Raw genomic sequence first — 19,836 nt, forward strand, 5'->3', positions numbered from 1 at the left:
GGAGCGAGATTGAGGCTTGCAGAACGCTCGCGTTCACTCTCTCATACACGCATGCACGCACACGTGCACATGCACACACACACACACACACATGCACAATCACATACACACACACGGACACATGCACATGCACACACATGCACGCACAATCACATACACACATGCACGCGTGCACATGCGCACATATGTGTGCACACACATATGCACACACACATGTGCAATCACACACACATGCACAATCACATACACATGCACACACACACGCAGACACACATGCACACACACGCACGCACACACACATACACTCATACACACACACACACACACACACACACACACAGAGCTGCTGTTTACTGGGCGCTTTATGTGCCTAGAAGGCCTGGGAGGGGATTCTCATTACTCTGATTTTGCTTCAGGGTACTGTAGTCCAGAGAGGGTGAGGTATCTGCCCAAGGTCACACAGTAAAAAGGCAGAGACACTGGCCGGAGTCTCTCTGCTCCCAAAGCCACCCTGTCCCCAGTCCTCGTGGATACTGCCAGCAGGCAGGTCACACTGACCTGACATGACTGACACCCCAACCTTCCCGCGGGATACGAGAGCTGTGCAAGGAAGATACGGATGAGGCTGCGTTGTCCTGGACGACAGGGATGCGAGGAATTCTTTACACGCTGCTGTCCGTGTCTCAGCAGTCTTGAAGACGCTCATGATTAAAAGTCTGGGGCTGTACATAAACTCTGGAGATGGCTGGGACATGCCCAGAGCTACGGAGTCGGGGTTTGAAAGCTCCAGATGAAATGGCAACATGACAGCTGAGGCCAAGCTTCGCCGGCAATTCCTCACCACGCGGGAGTTTAATTTGTACCTTTGGAGAGCATTTCTTGGCTGCACTGCTCAGATGATGGGATCCGGAATGTGGGGGGGTCTGCACTCCCAGAGGGCACCAAAGCTTCACCCGCGGGGAGGCTGCGATGAGCTGAGAGCAGGGAAGGTTCCTCTGCCCGGCAGAGGGCCTGGCCAGCACTGGGAGCAGAGCCCTCCATCAGGATTTCACAGAGAGAAGCTCCACGGGCTTTGGGGTCCCTGGAGGGATGGGGCCCTTTCCAAATTCACAATGGGGCCCATGGCGAGGTGGTGGTGAGGTCCCTGCCTCCTACTCCACCCGTGACCTTGAACAGGTGACCTAAGTCCTCTGTGCCTCAGTATCCCCGCCCATAAAACCGGAGCATCAGTGCTGTCCACCTGATGGGCCCCCAAGGGCCGAATGCAATGAGAGCCGTGTCTGGCACCCCAAAGGCACCCAATAAGGTCAGTCTCTCTAAGGACAATTGGGCCGTGCGGCCTAGGAAAGGGGTCTGTGTGGCATTTCGCTAGCAATCTGTAAGGATGCTCACTTGGTGACAACCACACTTAGAACTAGAGCCCCCCTTTCCAGGGGACCCTCTGTGGGAGGCTCCTTCCTCCTGCTGGGGGACCCTCCCCAGGGGGCTCCTTCCTCCTTCTGGGGACCCTCCGGGGGGATCCTTCCTCTTTCTGGGAGACCCTCTGCCAGGGCCTCCTCCTCCATCTCAGAGACCCTCTGTGGGGAGCCCCTTCATCTTTCTGGGGGATCCTCCATGGGGGCTCCTTCCTCCTTCTGAGAGACCCTGAGGGGGCCTTCCTCCTTCTGGGAGACCCTCGGTGGGGGAGCCCTTTCCTCCTTCTGGAAGACCCTCTGTGGAGGCTCCTTCCCAGCCCTTCCCCAGCCTCCCAGCTGCAGAGGCACCTTGGACCCTCGACCTGCGTCTGGTCATCCGGTCTCACTGGTCTTATTGTGTCTCAAGCTGCTTCCTTTGCCCACAGCTGGGCTTTTCTGATTTTTCACCTGGGCCCTGACCTGACCACTCCGACCTCATGGACAGTTAGGAGAAGAAGGGGTGGAGACGTCTCCCACCGTCCCAGCGACTCAGCAGCTGTCTTTGCAATTCGTACAAAAGGGATTTGTGATTTTCGTGGTAAATTAATTTGAAGACTTTCTGCTTAATTAAATGGGCTTCCTGAGCCCTCCGTGTGTCTTTGTTTGGTGTGGAGACCCATCTTGAGTATCAGAAGAGATGTTCGCCGCGGAATTTCCTACAGGGTCTCCCGTCTCTCTTCTCTGACACCTGTGGCCTGAACCCAGCCCAAGACCTGGCTGGCAGCTCCTGGATTTTGTTCCAGGCCGGAGCCGAGGCTGAGGCGAGCAGCAGAAGCTCCATGGCCAGCCCAGCACCGCCAGACCCTTCAATGCACAGGGAAGCCTGCACTTCATCAAGCTTGAAACACCTGCCTGAGGGCAGAAGCAGGGGACTGCGCTCTTCAGTGCCTCTCACGATTGTTTGGCAAAATGAGCTCCGAATGGCCCAGGAAACCTGAAAAAAAAAAAAAAAAAAAAAAAAAAAAACAGAAAAAGATGGGTGATGAGAAGCAGGGCTGGGCCCAGGCTGGCCAGGGAGTCCCTGCCTTTCACCCACCTCTCCCCAGGGCTGCCGCCGTGCCAGGTGAGAGGTCATTGGCAGCAGGATTCCCAGCCAGGCGGAAGCAGAAACCCGCCGAGCCTGCCGGGTGTCCGATGAGTGATTCTGTCCTGAAACCTGGTAGAGGACTCCGGGGCAGAAGGCGGGCCCCCTGCGGTGGGTCGAGTTTTCTTTCTGCAGCATGCCACTATACCAGGCACTGGGATGTGGACATCCACGTGGCATCCATGCACCAGTGCCATCAGAGGCGAGTGGGAAGCCAGACACGTGCACACAGGCCACACGTGGACCATGTGCCCCGTGGCGAGCTGGGCCCTCTGCAGACCCAGGGTCGAGAGTAAGGAGCGGTCAGCACTGCTTCCTGGGGCGAGGAGGAAGGCAGCTGTCCTTCCATCCAGTGTCTGCAGGAGCGCGCCACGGCGTGCCCACACTCATCCCACCCTCCCGGCCCGGCTCAGGCTTCCCCATTGCCACCTGCCAAGCCCAGCTCTGTTCACTTCCCCACTTGCAGTGTGGACAGTGGACACTGCGTGCTGGGGCTGGCATCACCCTCGGCACCGTCTTGAATTGGTGGCAGTAATCTCTGTGTGAAGTTTCAGTCTCCCAGCGTCAGGCAGCGGCCCCGTTTCCTCAGTCTCCGTTCGCACCGCTGACCGGGACACTCCTTTCTATGTGGCCACAAGCTGCCTCTACCTGCAGAGTAACTGTTCGTTTTCCCCAATCTTAAGTGTCCAACCTCCACCCGCTCCCGATTTTAAAAGCACCCACCTGCTAGCGTCTGAAGAGACAGCAGCTGCAGCGGTCGGTGCGGTGGGCTTAGGAGACCTCTGTTCTCACCCCCGACACACACGGGACGAACAGTAGAAGGAGCCTCGCACAGTCTGGATGCCCCTCCGAACCCCATGTTCAGACTCGACCCCAGTGTCCGAGCGGGGCCTGGTGGGAGGCGTCCGGGTCACGGGGGAGATCCCACAGGGTTTGGTGCTGTCCTGCCCAGGGTGAGTGAGTTCCTGTGAGGTCTGGGTGTTGAAAGTGTGTGCCCTCTGCCCCGGCCCTGCCGTTGCCCCCTGCTCCTGGTGTGGCCATGTGACTCACCTTCTCCCGCCTCGCCTTGAGTGACACTCCCTGAGGCCTCCCCAGGAGCCGAGCAGGTGCCGGTGCTCTGCCTGCAGAGCCCGCAGAACTGTGAGCCGATGACACCTCTCTTCTTCATCCCCCAGCCCCAGGCATTCCTTGACAGCAAGGCAGGAACAGACTAACGCACTGCCCAGGTCTCTGACCCCTGGGCCCAAACAAACCCCAGCACAAGCTCCCAGGAGGGAGACAGCCCCTTTGCTCCCCTCCCTCTGTCTGAATCAGGCAGGTGAGGGCCGATTGGGATGTCTGGAGGCCACAGCAGAGGCTGGGGAAGGCGGCTACTGAACCCCGGGTCGGGTGACCCCCTCCTGCCTGGGGCAGATAGAAGGAAGTTGGTTTTGGGTCTGCCCTTCCCTGCGGGGTAAAGGTCCGGGTGCCATTTCAGCCACCTTGTCACTAAGTATGGCCAAAACCAGAGAATGGGGCCACATCACAGAAAAACTCCAATTTCCACGAGGAAAAGTTGTGGCTTCCTTCTGAATGCGGCTTGCCAGATCCGGGCACACCAGAGGAGTGTCACTGCCGGTGGAGATTGACAGAGAATATCCTGGGCTCTGGTGGGAAGAGGGTGGAGGAAGCAGGGAGGGTGGGGGCAGAGGCAAGGGCCGTGCTGCTCTCACAGCTCATGTCCTTTCCAGGCAGTGGCAGAGAAGAAGCCAGATGCATCCTGGGCACCTGCACACGCCTCTGCTCTCATGTGACCTTCACACATGCCAGGGACAGGTAGCTGCTCACCTGCCACTCCCAGGGTGGGGAAGGCCAGGGACTCAGGCTGCTTCCTTGTCACTGCTCAAAAAGGAGATGACCCCTGCTCCTTGCCCACTGCAGAGAAAGCAGGGACCCCCAAGAGTCTCCCTGTATTTCCCAGCCAGGTGACCCTTTGCACAAGTCACCTTGGTCTTTTCTGGGGAGCCTCGTCCCGTCGCTTTCTTCCTAACTTCTTCTGTCATTTTGCAGTTGCTCTGCCAGCAAGCGCCTTATTTGCGGAAGCTCCTCAGGCATTATTTGATTAAGATGCTGAAATGCCATTTTAGAAGCAAAGTCCTGGGATAATCCATATCGACAGCTGGGGGAAGTACGAATGGGGCCCCTCCATAGCAGGAAGCTGGGTGAAAACCCAGGACGCCACTCACATCTCACCGCTCGGTTGGAGACCCTGCACACCAACCTACGTGCCAAGGCACCCGAGCAAATCACCGCTCACTGCTGGGATGGCGGCCTTCTAATTCCAGTAACACAAGTCGTCCAACCCTTTCCCTTCACTAAGGTGGTCTCCATATTTTGAGTAAACAGCTATGTACTGAGATTCCACTCTGTGTCAGTTCCTAGCCCTGGATCACTCACAATCTAGTTGTGAGAGTAGAGTGTTTGCCCACTAAACAGCAACCTACAAAGAAGACAACACAGTAAACAGTGGGTACTTATTCAAAAGCACCGGAGTCGAGGAAAGGAGGAATGTATGTGTGGAGGGGAAGTCAAGGGAGGCTTCAGGGAAGACGTGGCTTTCACACTAGGCTTTGAAACAACCACCATATCCTGTGCTCTTGACTTCGTGGGTTGGCATTTGGGCTGAGCTCAGCAAATGGCTCTTCTGCTGGCCCTGGCTGGGGCTACTCCTACCACTGCAGACATCTGGCAGTTTGCCGGTGCCAGATGGTCCAAGAGAACTTCACGCCCATGAGTGGTGGTTAGCACCAGCTGTTAGCAGGGTCTGTGTTCCACGTGCTCTGTGTTCTTTTTATGTCCTCTCAGGGTCATGGGATGCCAGAGGGGAAGCTGTGAGATCCCCATTTTTGCCGCTCTCCTTGCCACCTTCTATTGCTCAAAGCCAGTCTCAAGGCTGGCCCAGATGCAAAGGGCAGGACACAGCCTCCGTTTTCAGGGGAAGCAGCTGCAAGGCCACATTGAAAAGGGTCCTGCGTGTGGGATGGAAGGCTTGGTGGCGCCCATCATGCAAATGATTCCACACCCACATGAAGACCTCAGCATTCCTATCATCAGCATCATAGGGGGCCTTCCTGAGCCTCTGACCCAACCACACTCTCAGAAATGGAGCAAATATCAAGGGGAAGGCTCAGAGCACCTGCAGCCATAGGATAATGGGGTCAGGAACCACAGGCCAGGGACTCAGAAGGCAGGACCAGGATCTCATAGGCACAGAGTGGCACTCAGGAGAGGGCTTTGGTGCCAGCTCCACATTTCATCAGTAAGGAAACTGAGTCCACGCAGTAAAAGACTTTCTCAACGGCACCAAGAAAGGTGGTGGCTAACCTAGGACTGGAATCCGGGTGGTTCCACCCCAGGGCTTTGCCATCAGTGACCCAGTAGGAAGCTGAGTTTGCCGTCCGTGATGGACACTGCTGCCTGCTGGCAGCCAGGGGCACGAGGAGGTGGCCGTGGGGATCAGACACCAGGAGGGATGATTGGCAGATGCCAGAGGGCTTAAGGGATTTCCCAGAATTAACTTTAGGGTCTGTCCACAGTGCAACTCTGGAGAGAAGGGCTGCCTTACCTATGAGTCCCCAGGAAGACCTTTGTGGAGCAAATGAAGGAAAGAAAGAAATGAATCGAGGTCCTGTTTGTGCTCGTGCAGGTGGTTCTGCTGCGCACTTGACTGTGTGACATATTCAACCTCGCTGCACCAGCAGGACACCTGTTTGTGAAATTCTTACTCTCATCTCAGCTCTGGACACCTCCTCCACCTGTAACGTTCCAGCAGGCACTCCCTTCTGGTGTGTTCAGTGATGGGGACTCAACCCCAAGGAGGCAGCAGAGGAAGGCAGGGGCTCAGCAGGTCTGTGTGGGACTTGGCACATCCTTCAAAACCAGGGCACTGGAAGCTGGACATGAGTGGCAGCCAAGCCCACCCTAATGTCCTTGCCCCATCTCATGGCAGATGGCCAGAGGTGTCTGTTGCTGGCTGCAGATGGACTCAGATGACCCCCAGAGCACTGTGGTAGACACGGAGATGGGCTGCAGACGCCCCTGCACAGATGGCCTCACTGCCCAGCTGCACGGAGCTGTCAGCACACGGCCTCAGCCATCTGCATCTTCCGGGTCAGCCCAGGCTGCTGAGAACTGCCCCCACTGAGTTCACACCCTTCCTGGGGAGTCCAGTGAGGACCGTGCACCCCAGAGCTCCCCGCCGGTGGGCTGGGGGCTTTTCAGGTCGCATGCAGTGAGCATCGTCCTGCCTGTTCCTGCCTCCCCCACTCCCAGGTGTCGGACCTCCTGTACCTCCTGCTCCCAGACTCCACCGTGGCCTCCGCTTCTGGAGATCCCAACCTAGAGGAACCCCCACCTTCCACTCAGGGCTCCAGTCAGCTCCTGGCTCGCATTCATGAAGTGTCCTGAGTTTTTTCACCCTGCCCTCTGCTTCTCCTCTGTGGCTCCATGACTGGCCCTGGTTCCCCACTCCCAAGGCTGTTGCATGTTCAGGGCTGAGGAGGAAGGACCCCTGCTGTTTGCATCTCAGCAGCAGCGGGAGCCCCATGGGACCTGCCCGTGGTGAGACTGTGATGGAAGTAGCCTCTCCACCTGCTCCCCTGCCTTACCCTCAGGCCTGGCATGCAAGAGCGGCTTGCATGACCTTCCCGTGGCGCAGGAAGAGAGCTCCACACCCTTGTGGCCTTCGAACTACACACACGCATTTTCTTATGGTTCTGAAAGTCAGAGGTCTAAAACCAAGGTGTGGATGGGGCTGGCTCCTCCTGGAGGCTTCAGGGGAGAACCTGTTCCTGCCTTTCCCTCTTCTAGAGGCCTCCTGCACTCCTTGGCTCGCAGCCCCTTCCCCTTCAAAGCTGGCAACGACATGTGAAAACTGTCAGAACCAAAATACAGTCACTTGTGTCAAACCCCAACAAGAAAACAGAGTCAAGAGGTTAAGAAGGGCCCTCCCCACCCCGCACACCTGCCTGTGGTAAGAACTATCATGAAGGCTCTGTGAAGGGCTCCTGCACACATATACCTGTAGCTAGAAGTTTCTCAAGGACTTTCCAAACTGCAGCTTGCTACGTGAGTCACAAGGACGGCTCGCCGGATGCGCAGGAACCCCTGCCTGACACGCTCCCTCCACGCGTGAACTGACGTCAGCTCCCGCAAGGAGCTCCTGCGTTCTCTTTGCTGCAAAACAGCTTGCACACCTGCCTCCCTTTGCCTTTAAGAGCTTCCCCTTGCCTTAACCTCCTCCCACATGCCTGCGGTCCCTGCAGCCTTTGCAGCCTGGACTGAGCCCCCGCGCACTCCTGGTTACACTCAGCATCTCTGGGGGAGCTGTCTCTGATGCTCAGGTTGACAACGGTGCCTTCGAATCTCCTGCTGACCTCTGCCGTCACAGCCACATCCTCCGACCTGGACTCTCCTGCCTCCCTCTCATAAAGACCCTTGTGGTACATGGGGCCACCCAGATAATCCAGGCCCTTCACCTAACCCCACCTGCGCAGTCCCTCTTGTCATGCCAGGGAACATAGTCACAGGCTCTGGGTTTAGGGTGTGGGCATCCTTGGGGCTGTTATTCAGCCCACCTGAGCATTCTTTACCTTAGTCATTTAGGGAGGGAGGGGAAGGGCGGGGTGGCCGATAATCGGGTCTGATCCTGCGGGCTCTGCAGGTGACTGACCTCAGGCAGCTCTCGGACTTGCATAAAGGTCAAGCTCCCTGGTTGAAGGGCCCTCCCCGGCCCCGGCCCCGCACCCTGTACCCACGGTTCTCTGCAGCTGCCATTCCCAGCACACGCAGAGAAAACTGCCCCTCGGGCCTTGGTGTGGCGTCCTTCCCCTTTCCACCGGGCTCTGTTTTCAGCGTCACGCTCTCTCCACTGCACGCCCAAAATGCGGCCCACTCTTCGCCCCTTCACCCTGCCCGTCTGCGAGTTCACTGTCTGGCCTCCACAGAACATAAGCTGCCCGAGGACAAACAATGTGTTTTGTTCACGGCGATTTTCCAGGGGCTCGGGGCCACACAGGCGTTTAGTGGGTGCTGTGGGGTTGAACTCTGTCCCCCAGAAAGATATGGGGATGTCCTAGTTCCTGATACCTGCAAAGGAGACCTCATTTGCAAACAGGGTCTTCCAGGTGTGATCAGGTGGGATGGGGTCATACCGGGTGAAGACAGGGAGTTCTGGAGACACACTCAGAGGAGGAAGACAGCAGCGGAGCCCGGGGCGATGCAGCCACAGCCGAGGAACGCGGAGGAGGACAGCAGCCACCAGAAGCCAGGACAGCAGCCACCAGAAGCCAGGACAGCAGCAGGACACAGACGCCACAGAGCCCCCATGAGGAGAGGAGCCAGCCCCACCGACCAGGACTGGGGACTCCTGGCCTCTGGGCAGCAAGGGAAGGGATTCCTGTCGGTGGAAGCCCCCTCGTTCTTGGGCTTTTGCTACAACATCCCAGGGACAAGGCGAGATTCAGCTGCTTATGAGGACGCACAGCTGAGGCCTTGGGCCCGGGGCACTGGCCTTGGGCAGCAGTCCCGAGTCTGCTCCCAGCCCCGCCCCCCTGGCACAGGAGCCACAGCCCACCCAGCTCTGCTGTGCCCGGTTCTTCTTCTTCCGCCTTAAAGATGAGGGCACCCTTCCAAGTCAGTGGAATCTTAGAGCAGCTGCCTGTCATTTAAATAACTTGTCTTAATTATTTTAAAAGATAAATTTAAATATTCAGATAATTTAAAAGGAAATGCAGCTCCTATTGTGCTCCCTGTGTAACCACCATCGGCTCACTGTGCATCCTCCCTGCAGCATGATCAATATCTTGCTGGCAATACTCCCTGTATAACCATCATCCTCCTCCCACTGTCCCTCCTCCCTGTATAACCATCATCCTCCTCCCACTGTCCCTCCTCCCTGTATAACCATCATCCTCCCACTGTCCCGCCTCCCTATATAACCATCATCATCCTTCCGCTGTTCCTCCTCCCTGTATAACCATCCTCCTCCTCCCACTGTCCCTCCTTCTGTATAAACATCATCCTCCTCCCACTGTCCCTCCTCTCCATATAACCATCATCCTCCCACTGTCTCTCCTCCCTGTATAACCATCCTCCTCCCACTGTCCCTCCTCCCTGTATAACCATAATCCTCCTCCCACTGTCCCTCCTCCCTGTATAACCATCATCCTCCTCCCACTGTCCCTCCTTCCTATATAACCATCTGTCCCTCCTCCCTGTATAACCATCATCCTCCTCCCACTGTCCCTCCTTCCTATATAACCATCCTCCTCCCACTGTCCCTCCTCCCTGTATTACCATCCTCCTCCTCCCACTGTCCCTCTTCCCTGTATAACCATCCTCCTCCTCCCACTGTCCCTCCTCCCTGTATAACCATCCCCCTCCCACTTTCCCTCCTCCCTGTATAACCATCCTCCTCCTCCCACTGTCTCTCCTCCCTGTATAACCATCCTCCTCCTCCCACTGTCCCTCCTCCCTCTATAACCATCATCCACTCACTGTCCCTCCTCCCTGTATTACCATCCTCCTCCTCCCACGGTCTCTCCTCCCTGTATAACCATCCTCCTCCTCCCACTGTCCCTCCTCCCTCTATAACCATCATCCACTCACTGTCCCTCCTCCCTGTATTACTATCCTTCTCCTCCCACTGTCCCTCCTCCCTATATAACCATCATCATCCTCTCACTGTCCCTCCTCCCTGTATGACCATCCCCCCAGGTGGACTGGTCCGGTGTGTGGTGAGCCTTTGTGGGCAGGCAACTGACTGGCAAAGACTCCCTCCCTGACCCACCGTGAGCCAGGCTCCTGAGCCCGGTTCAGCTAGCCGACCTTGACCTCTGTGTCCACGGCCTGCTGAGTCCTGTGACACGGAGAACCCTCCCATCCTTGGCATCTGATCACATTCCTCGCCCCCAGCCATCCATGTCTAAATCCTCGGCCTGCCTTTAGGAGAACCCTGACCTTGGTGTGTAGCCAGGTGAGTGGTTTCCAGACGGGACCCTCGCTCTGCCCCTGGGCTGGGCATCTGCAGCTGTCTTCACTGTGAACTGAGCTGGATTCTAAAGTCCTTCATCCACTGCAGCAGCTGGAATACAGCCTGTCTTGCTGTTTCTCCCAAGTGAGCAGTGCAAACTTGTTCTCCGACACACGGTGACATGTTTCAGAACATCGCTGTGAAGGAGGACTCGCTGGTGAGAGGATGAGCGTTAAGGGCTGGGGCACCTGCTGAGTGGCTGTGCATGGAGGAGTGTCCTGCACGCCCTGGTCTGGGCAGGCCCCTTTCTCCCAGCGCTGGGTCCTAGGCGCCTAAGTCACGAAGATTCTAGCTCAACCTCCATTCCTCTGTGCCGGCAACCCCCTCCTGGCCACCCAGCTCCCACCTGACTGCCTCCAGCAGAGGCTGGGAAGGAGCCTCCCCCACTTATTTAACTGTGGAGTTGGAGAATGCCCTGGATCGAACAACTGGGCTATTTTTACCCTTTCACTGGAAGGCTTTGTCTGGCTCTCTCCCCAGGTGCAAGGCCTTGTGTGGGCTGCCTTCACCCCTCAGATTTGGGGTCACTTCCAGAGTCCAATGCCTGCAGCTTCCCAGACGCTGCCACACCTCTGCAGGTGGCTACAGCCGGGCACCCCCGACAGGGGTTTTACCCCGGGGTCTGTGAATTGAGATCAGAAACATGCTATGCTTTTTAAAACTAAATTTCCCATCATCTCTCATTTCTCCCCATCATTCTTACAGACAACCACAGTGCCTGTGACTTTGTGCACAGGGAAACTGCAGCCTTTCATCGCTGGAGTCAGCCATTGCTGCTAACTGCAAATATCCTCTCCATTCACCACTGCTGCGCACTTCCGGAGGCGTTAACACCCCCGGCCACAGGCCACGCAGACTTCTTCCTGCCACGTGGCCTGGTGAAGGGACAGGCCACCGTCAGACCACTGTGTCCACCTGAAGACGCTATCTGATAACAGTGTTTAAAGCAAGTGGTTTATTTAGAAATCCTGACTAGTTTGTTAAGAATTTTAAAACCATGTGATACGTCATTTGCAAACATCCCCAAAAGCATTCCATGGGCGACAGGAGATACCAAGGGGGTGAGACCCCTGGCTCAGATGCTCAGAATAGCTCCTGCCCCACGGGCTTAGAGAGTCCACTCCCAAAACATAAAAGTGACCTGAGGTCCTTTACAGACTAAGGCCAATCCCGGGGGCCCAGCAAACAGATCGGAGCATGGAGGAGGCCGGACAGGTTCTTTCTGAATAGGAAATTGGGGGCTGGTCATGGCAGGCTTCCCTCGGTTCCTCTGCGCCTCCTGTTTCCACAGAGAAAGCTGCAGTAGCAATTGCGGGCCACAGGTGTCTGCTGTGGAAGCTTCGTGTGTTTTTTATCTGCTTTACTCAGGTCTAACTGACATAAACAGTGATGTCTAAAGTGTACAATTTGATCAGCTTTGACACGTGTGTGTACTTGTGATACTATGGCCATGATGGTGGGGAGACACGCAGACTCCACTTCTGAGCGGCTCCTGGGCCCTTGGAACTGCTTCCCTACCTCCCCCCGCCCCCCGCCCCCCCCCTCCCCGTTTCCTCCCTTCCTTCCAGGCAACTAGAAACTCTACTTTAGGTCACCACAGATTGGTCTGCTCCTTCCTTCCTCCCTCCTTCCCTCTTCCCTTCCCTCCCTCCTTCCTTCCTTTCTTCCTTCTGTCCCTCCCTCTCTCCCTCCCTCCCTCCCTCCCTCCCTCCTTCCTTCCTTCCTTCATTCGTTCCTTCCTTTCTTCCTTCCTCCCTCCTCCCCTCCCTCCCCCTCTTCCTTCCTTCCTTTCCTCACTCTGTCACCCAGGCTGAGCACAGTGTCATCATCACAGCTCACTGCAGCCTCGAACTCCTGTGCTCGAGTGATCCTCCCGCCTCAGCCTCTCGAGTAGCCAGGACAGCAAGTGCTGGGTACGGGTGTGAGCCGCCGGGCACGCGGCCCAGTTTGTGTTCTCAGTGGCGCAGTCATCCACAGCTCACCCTTCATGCTGACAGGCAGTGCCCCCGGCGTGGGGACCCCTGCATACTTGTTTATTCACTGGCTGGTGCCAGCTGGGCTTCTCCCAGGTTCAGGTTACCGATGAAGCCGCTGTGAGCCTGTGGACAGAGGCATGCGTTCATCGCTTGTGTGAATACAGGCGCGGGAAACAGGTCTTGTCCTACGGTGGGTGAGTGTGTAGCTGGAACCTTCCAAATGGTTGTCAAAGCCTTGTCCCTTGTTACATCCCTAGGTCTTCTATGTGGCGCTGGGCGTGGCCAGGCCTCGTAATAGGCCTATCAAATTGAGCTATTTAATAGGTGTTTATTATTTTGTATCAGCCTTGTTGAGGTGTGACTGACATAGAGTAAATGGCACACCTCTGAAGTGTACACTTTGATCAGCTTTGAGCTCTGTGAGCCCTCAGGCCCATCACCACGGTGGCCGTGAGACACGCAGACCCCGTCCCTCAGTTTCCTGGTGCTCTAGGCTCTGCTTCCCCCCGAAAGGTCGCGTTGTGGGTTTCATTTATATTTCCCTACTGACGAATGAGACTGAGCATGTTTCTTTTGGAGTCAGTCTCACTCTGTCACCTAGGCTCAAGTGACTCTCCGGCCTCAGCCACCCAGCTAGCTGGGACCGTAGGTACTCCGCACCATGCCTGGCTAATTTTTGTATTTTTTGTAGAGACTGAGTTTCACCATGTTGCCCAGGCTGGTCTCAATCTAGTGATCCTCCTGCCTCAGCCTCTCAAAGTGCTGGGATTACAGGCATGAGCCGCCGTCCCTGGCCGGACAGCGAGCGTTTTTATGTGCTTATTTGCCGTGTATGTATCTTCTTTGGCGAGCTATCCATTGAAGCCTTTTCCCCACTTACTGAATTGGGTTTTTCATTGACTTATTATTAAGCTTTGACATTTCTTTGTATTTTCTGGATATAAGTTCTTTTTCAGATATGGAATTGCAAATATTCTCTCAGTGGTGTCTTTCGAAGAACATCTAATTTACTCAATGTTTTTCTTTCATACTTTTAGTATTGTAGCTAAGAAACTGTTGCCTAACCCAAGATCACAAATATTCTTCTCCCATTTTTTTTTATCGTTGTTGTTATTAGATGTTTTATGGTTGTAGGTTTCACACTCAAGCCTGTGATTCATCCTAAGCTAATTTTTGCGTATGCTGCAGACGGTGCCTGAGTTTGGTTCTGCACATGTGGGTATGCGCACACAATGGCTCCCGCACCATTTGGGAAAATCCTACCCTTTCTCCACAAATCAGACCGACTGGCTGCGTGTGGTGGCTCACGCCTGTAATCCCAGCACTTTGAGAGGCCAAGATGGGAGGCTTGCTTTGTCTAGAAGTTTGAGACCAGCCTGGGCAACACAGTAAGACCTCTTCTCTACAAAAATCCAAAATAAACTGAGTGAGGTGGCATGTGCCCGTATTCTCACCTGCTGGGGAGGCTGAGGTGGGAGGATCATTTGAGCCTGGGAGTTTAAGGCTGCTATGAGTTATGATTGTACGACTGCATTCAGCCTGGGTGACAGTGAGACTGTCTCAAAAAAATAAGACAAAGGAGGGGAAGGGGAAGGGGAGGGAGGGGAGGGAGAGAGTGAGGAAGGGAGGGAGAGAGGGAGTGAGGGAAGGAAGAAGGAAGGAAGGAAGGAGGGAAGGAGAGAACAAAGGAGGAAGGAAGGAGGGAGGGAGGGAGAAAGGGAGGGAGGAACAGAGGAAGGGAGGGAGGGGGAAATCAGCCGACCATGCACACGTGGGTCTACCTCTGGCCTTTCTACTCTGTTCCATCGATGGCTGTCTTTTCCACCCTTTCTACAGCACAGTGCCTTCTGATGACTCCAGCCTTATCATCAGAATTGAGCAAATCCTCTTTTTTGTTCTTCATTTTCAAAGTTGTTTTGGCTGTTCTAGCTACTTTGAATTTTCATGTAAATTTTACTTTTCTTTTCATTCATTTTCTGAAACACCGAAATGCCCCAAACCTGGAGAAATTTTAGAATCAGTTTGTTATTATCTAAAAAAAAAAAAAAAAGCTTGCTGAGATTTTGATCGGTGTTCTGTAGAATCTATAGGTCAAATTGGGAAGAAATTACGTCTTAACAATATTGAGTCTTCCAATCTCTGAATGCGGCTGTCATTATACTTTGTTCTTTCTAAAATTTTCTCAGCAATATTTTGTAGTTTCAGCGTGCAGGTCATGGAAAACTTTCACCAGCTTATCTCTAAGCATACCGTTTCTTTTGATGTTATTGTCAATAGTTTTGTATTTTCTTTTTTTGAGACGGAGTCTCGCTCTGTCACCCAGGCTGGAGTGCAGTGGCACAATCTCGACTCACTGCAACCTCTACCTCTTAGGTTCAAGCGATTCTCATGCTTCAGGCTCCCGACTAGCTGAGATTACAGGTGTGTGCCGCCACACCCAGCTAATTTGTGTGTTTTATTAGAGACAGGGTTTCACCATAATGGCCAGGCTGGGCTCAAATTCCTGGTGTCAAGTGATCCACCTGCATTGGCCTCTTAAAGTGTAGTTTTGCATTTTCAATTTCAATTTCCAGAAGTTTGTTACTAATATATAAAAACTGATTTTTGTATATGAATCCTGCACCCTGCATCCTTGTTAAACTCACTGTCAGTTTGAGGGGTTGTTGCTGTTGTTTTAGAGTTCATGCTGTTTTCTATGTAGATGACCATGTCTCCTGTGACTGTGGACAGCTTCCTTCTTTCTGTACATGCTGGATGCCTTTCATTGGCTTTTCTTGCCTTACAGAAGGGCTAACCCCCAGTACAATGCTGAGTAGGAGTGGGGAGGGTCACTGTCCTTATTCGCTTTTTACCTTAGTGGGAGAGCACTTGGTCGTCCAGTAAATACGGTACCACCAGTGGGATTTTTAAAGACATCTTTTATTATGCAAACAAGTTCCTTCTACTCCTAGTTTTTATCCATAATGCAATTAGATTTTGTGAAACACCTTTTCGGTATATATTGAGAGGTTTATGTGTTTTTGGGTTTGGGTTTGTTAGTGTAAGTTACTTTTGAATATTAGGTCAATGTTACATTTCTGAGATACACATGTGCTCATTCGGTATTATCTGTTTTTAGCAATTGTTAGGTTTTATTTGCTAAAATTTTGTTAGGAAAGTTTGCATTTATGCTTATAAGGAATATTTGTCTTTAGGCTTATTTTCTCATAATCTCTTTGTCTAATTTTGGTTTCAGAGTAACTCTGGCCTCATGGAATAACTAGAGTCTCTAAACTCTTCTTTTCAAGAGTTTAGAAGAGATTATTTTAGGTTGATATTTTTTGTTCTTATTTGGTGGAATTCACTGGTGAAGCCATATGAGAGTGGACATTTCCTTGTGCAAGGGCTTTAACCACAAGTTAAATTTCTTTAAAAGATTTGGAAAATTCATGATATCTATTTATTCTTAAGTGGGCTTTGGTGCTTGGTAGTTTATGCTTTTCAAATCATATGTCCATTCCTTTTAAGCTGTTGAATTTATTGACAAATTATTTATACGATCTTATTATTATCCTTTTACTATCTAGGAAATCTTTATAAATGTCACCCCTCTCAGTCCTAATTTGGTTAATTCATTTCTTTTCTTTTTCCTAACCAATCTGCCTATTTTATTGATCTTTAAGAAGAAACTTTGGTTTTTTAATAATTTTGTTTATTATTCTTCAGTTATCTATTTCCTTGTTTTTTTTATTTGTTGTATTTTCATATTTATTCAGTTCAAAATACTTCCTAATTTGCTTTTTGGTTTCTTTTTTGATCCATGATTTATTAGGAACTGTTCTATTTCATTTCCAAATATTTGGAGATTTCCAGATAGCTTTCTGTGGTCCATTTCTAATTTAAATCCATCACGGTCAGAGAACATGCTCTATGTGACTTGAATCCTTTTAAGTTCCTTGAGTCTGGTTTCATGGTCTACAATGTGGTTAATCTTTGGGAATGCTCTATGTTCATTTTCTGACAAGATTTGGCTGGTAAGGAGTTCCTGTCTGACAGCTTTGCTTGTCTTTCAGACTTTAGGGCTATTTCTCCACTTCCTTCTCGCGGGCATCGATTTGGACAAAAAGTCCGCCACCACTGTTTGTTCTGCGTGTCAGATGTCTTTTTTCTCTGGCTCCTGTCAAAATTTTGTCTTTGCTATTGGTTTAAAGCATTTATTTGTGCCTTACTGCTCCCGTTTTACGGTTTTTCATGTTTAGGGTTCATTGAGGTTCTTGGATCTGCAGATTCATGGTTTTCATGAAATTTAGAAAATGTTTGTATTTTATTTCTTCAAATATTTTTCCTGACCTTCCTTTTCTCTCCTTTGTAGACTCCAATTACATATATACCAGGCTTTTTGACGTTGTCCCAGGAATCACTGGTGCTGCTATTTTTTCTTAGTTTTTCTTTCTCTGGGTTTTATGTTGTAGAGTTTCTATTACTATGCTGTAAATCGCACTAACCTTTATTCTTCAGTGTGAATTCTGCCATTGACCCTCTGCAGTGTATGTTACATCTTACACATTATACTTTTCACATCTAGAATTTTGATTTGGTTCTTTTTAAAATTTTGGTTCCTCTGTGTCTCTACTTGCTATATTTATTATTTCCTGTGCTTCTCAAGCATATAAAATTAAATTATACTAGCCGCTCAATGTCCTTAGCTACTAATTTTATTATGGGTGTCATTTCTAGGTCACTTCCAAGTGATCGGTTTTTCTCCTTGGTACAGATTGTATTCTCTTGCTTTTTGCACCCCTGGAAAGTTTTTGTTGGGTGCTGGGCATTCTGAAACTGACCTTATTTGATGCTGGATACACACGTGTGCACACACTCACCCACCCACCCACACACCCACGTACGTAATACCCTTGAGTTTATTTTGGAATACAGTTAAGGTACATGTAAACAATTTATCCTCTTCGGTCTTGCTTTTAGGCTTTTTCAAGGGAGAAGAGAGCAGAATTTAGCCTAGGGCTAACTCTTCTTACCACCAAGGCCATCCTTCTCTGCGTGTGCACCTGACGCCTGGGGACAGAGGGTGCTTTGTGCTCTGGCTGGTGGAACCGGCTCTGTTCCTGGTCCCACATGAGCCCCCATAATCCTTCCCTGTAGTTCCTGTGGTGATTCTTCCCCGGCCTGAGGTGCTTTTTTTTAACCTGTGCTGATTTCTAGAGTTCTCTGTGCAGCATCTCCCCTCCAGTGCCCTCTCCCGTGGTCTCTACCCTCTGGGGTCTTCCTGAGCAACTAGCTCTGTTTTCTCCACAGTGGGAGACCTATGGGCTCCCCCTCCCTGAGCTGCTCCCTGAAAACTTTCTCCAGACAGCAAGGCAGAGAAGTCACAGCTCCCATGCAGGGCTCTGTCTCTTGTTTCACACCCTACAGGGTGGGCTGCTTTTGTTGTCTGATATATTTTGTCCAAACCACTGGTTAATATATTTTATCCAATTTTTCTCCCTCCCTCCCTCCCTCCCTTCCTTCTTTCCTTCTTTCTTATCTCACAAGACAGAATAGTCTGTTTCCCATTACGCTATCTTAGCTGAAAGTTACATTATTTTTAAAAAATTTTTTCAGTCAAGAGAAAGTTTTGCCAGAAACATTTATTCAACAAATATTTATGTATTATCTTCTGTGAAGATCAATAAGCCTAGAGCTGTGAATAAAGACAGACAGGATCTCTGCCTTCAGAGTTGAGAGAGATATGAAATGAATCTCACAATTAGCTATTTAATTTCAGTTGTGATAGGGAAGGGTGCCCCTTTCATGTCCTGAGCACTTTGAATCCAGTGAAGATCCCCAAAGCTCATAGCTGGGTGGAGAGGTCAGCACCCTACACCTTCTTAGGCAGGTGGAAGGGTCAGCAATGCACCTTGTTAGGCTGACAGGTGTCAGCGACTCGCCTGCTTAGGCAGATGGAGAGGTCAGCGTCCTGTGCCTTCTTAGGCGAGTGGAGGGGTCAGTGAAGTGCCTGCTTAGGCAGATGGAGAGGTCAGCTCCCTGCACCTTCTTAGGCGAGTGGAGGGCCAGCGCAGCGCCTTCTTAAGTGTTGTGGGAGATTCTGGGGAGGACACTGAGGAGCAGCAGGGTTGGGTGGGGTGACTCGGTTTCTCCACTGTGAAGATGACAAGATGCAGGCACCGGGACTCTACCCACCCCGTGGAGGGTGCTGCTGAGTGCCGTCTTCCATGCCTCCCCACACTACAGCTCTGCAGGAAGAACCGAGCAAACTGAGCTTTTCAGAGACCCCCCAAGACCATGTGACAATCCGTTGGCAGTACCTGTTCCTTGATCAGGTTCCTGGTACAACCAGGGGGAGGGCTGGCACACAGACCCAGGGAGGAAATCGTCCCAGGATAGCACTCTCTCACGGGCAGCGTAAAACAGGCTCTGCACGGTCCACGCTCTGCCTGTCCCCAGCCCCTCTGCACGGTCCACGCTCTGCCTGTCCCCAGCCCCTCTGGACTGGACCATGCTCTGCCTGTCCCCAGCCCCTCTGCACGGTCCACGCCCTGCCTGTCCCCAGCCCCTCTGGACCTGAGCTTTGTGGCTTATGAGGGCCTGGACCTTTGCCTGGGCAAAGCACATCCTACTGTGGCAAACTGCAGGAGATGCCTTTTGAGTTTGGGTTGCTGGGCTGCAGGGAAGCTGCCAGGGAGGGAAGATGCCTCACCTACACCTGCAGCTGGGCCTGTTCCTGTATTCTTTCCTCTCTCCTGCACGGCTCATATACTCAAAATATCTGCCCCAAAGCAGCCCTTGGGGGCCTCTTCCATTCTTGCCCGCCCTGCCCTTTAAATGCAGAAAAGGAGACACAGAAATCCAGGGGAGTCCACGGAAGCCACGGAGGCCATGGAGGTCCCACAGGAGGTGGAGACCCAGCTAGAATCAGACCCCGCACCCCCTGATATTCAGTCCCAAGTGCCCCCAGCCCTGGCCAGCATGGCCAGACCCCCCTGAACCAGGGCCTGCCTGATGGTGCTGGGGAGGGTGGGGCTGGGAAGGCTTCTGCTCAGACTCTCACCCCGTTGTGCATTACCAGCCCCTCTTTTCTCAGTGCCATTGGTATTCCTGTCCCGGCTATCTTGGAAAGGCCCAGCAATCCCATTACTGGGTATATACCCAAAGGATTATAAATCATTCTGTTATAAAGACACATGCACACGTATGTTTACTGAGGCACTGTTCACAATAGCAAAGACTTGGGACCAACCCAAATGCCCATCAATGATA

At 52.4% G+C, this 19,836-nt stretch overlaps 1 long non-coding RNA gene across 3 annotated transcripts; it reads right to left on the bottom strand.

Annotated features, from left to right (window-relative positions):
• Positions 1–291: 291 nt before the first annotated feature.
• On the bottom strand, positions 292–9,008 carry LOC141583691 (uncharacterized). 3 transcript variants are annotated; one of them, XR_012516469.1, is made up of 5 exons: positions 7,598–9,008; positions 3,589–7,430; positions 3,262–3,482; positions 2,491–3,186; positions 292–2,388 (listed from the first exon to the last, which is right to left on the bottom strand). It is a non-coding gene; the product is annotated as an uncharacterized LOC141583691 (long non-coding RNA). The 3 variants fall into 3 exon arrangements; XR_012516468.1 differs by having other exon boundaries at positions 3,589–7,070; positions 7,185–9,008; XR_012516467.1 differs by having other exon boundaries at positions 3,589–9,008.
• Positions 9,009–19,836: the final 10,828 nt, after the last annotated feature.

Source organism: Saimiri boliviensis, chromosome 2 (assembly GCF_048565385.1).
Source record: "Saimiri boliviensis isolate mSaiBol1 chromosome 2, mSaiBol1.pri, whole genome shotgun sequence".
Taxonomy (NCBI): Eukaryota; Metazoa; Chordata; class Mammalia; order Primates; family Cebidae; genus Saimiri; species Saimiri boliviensis.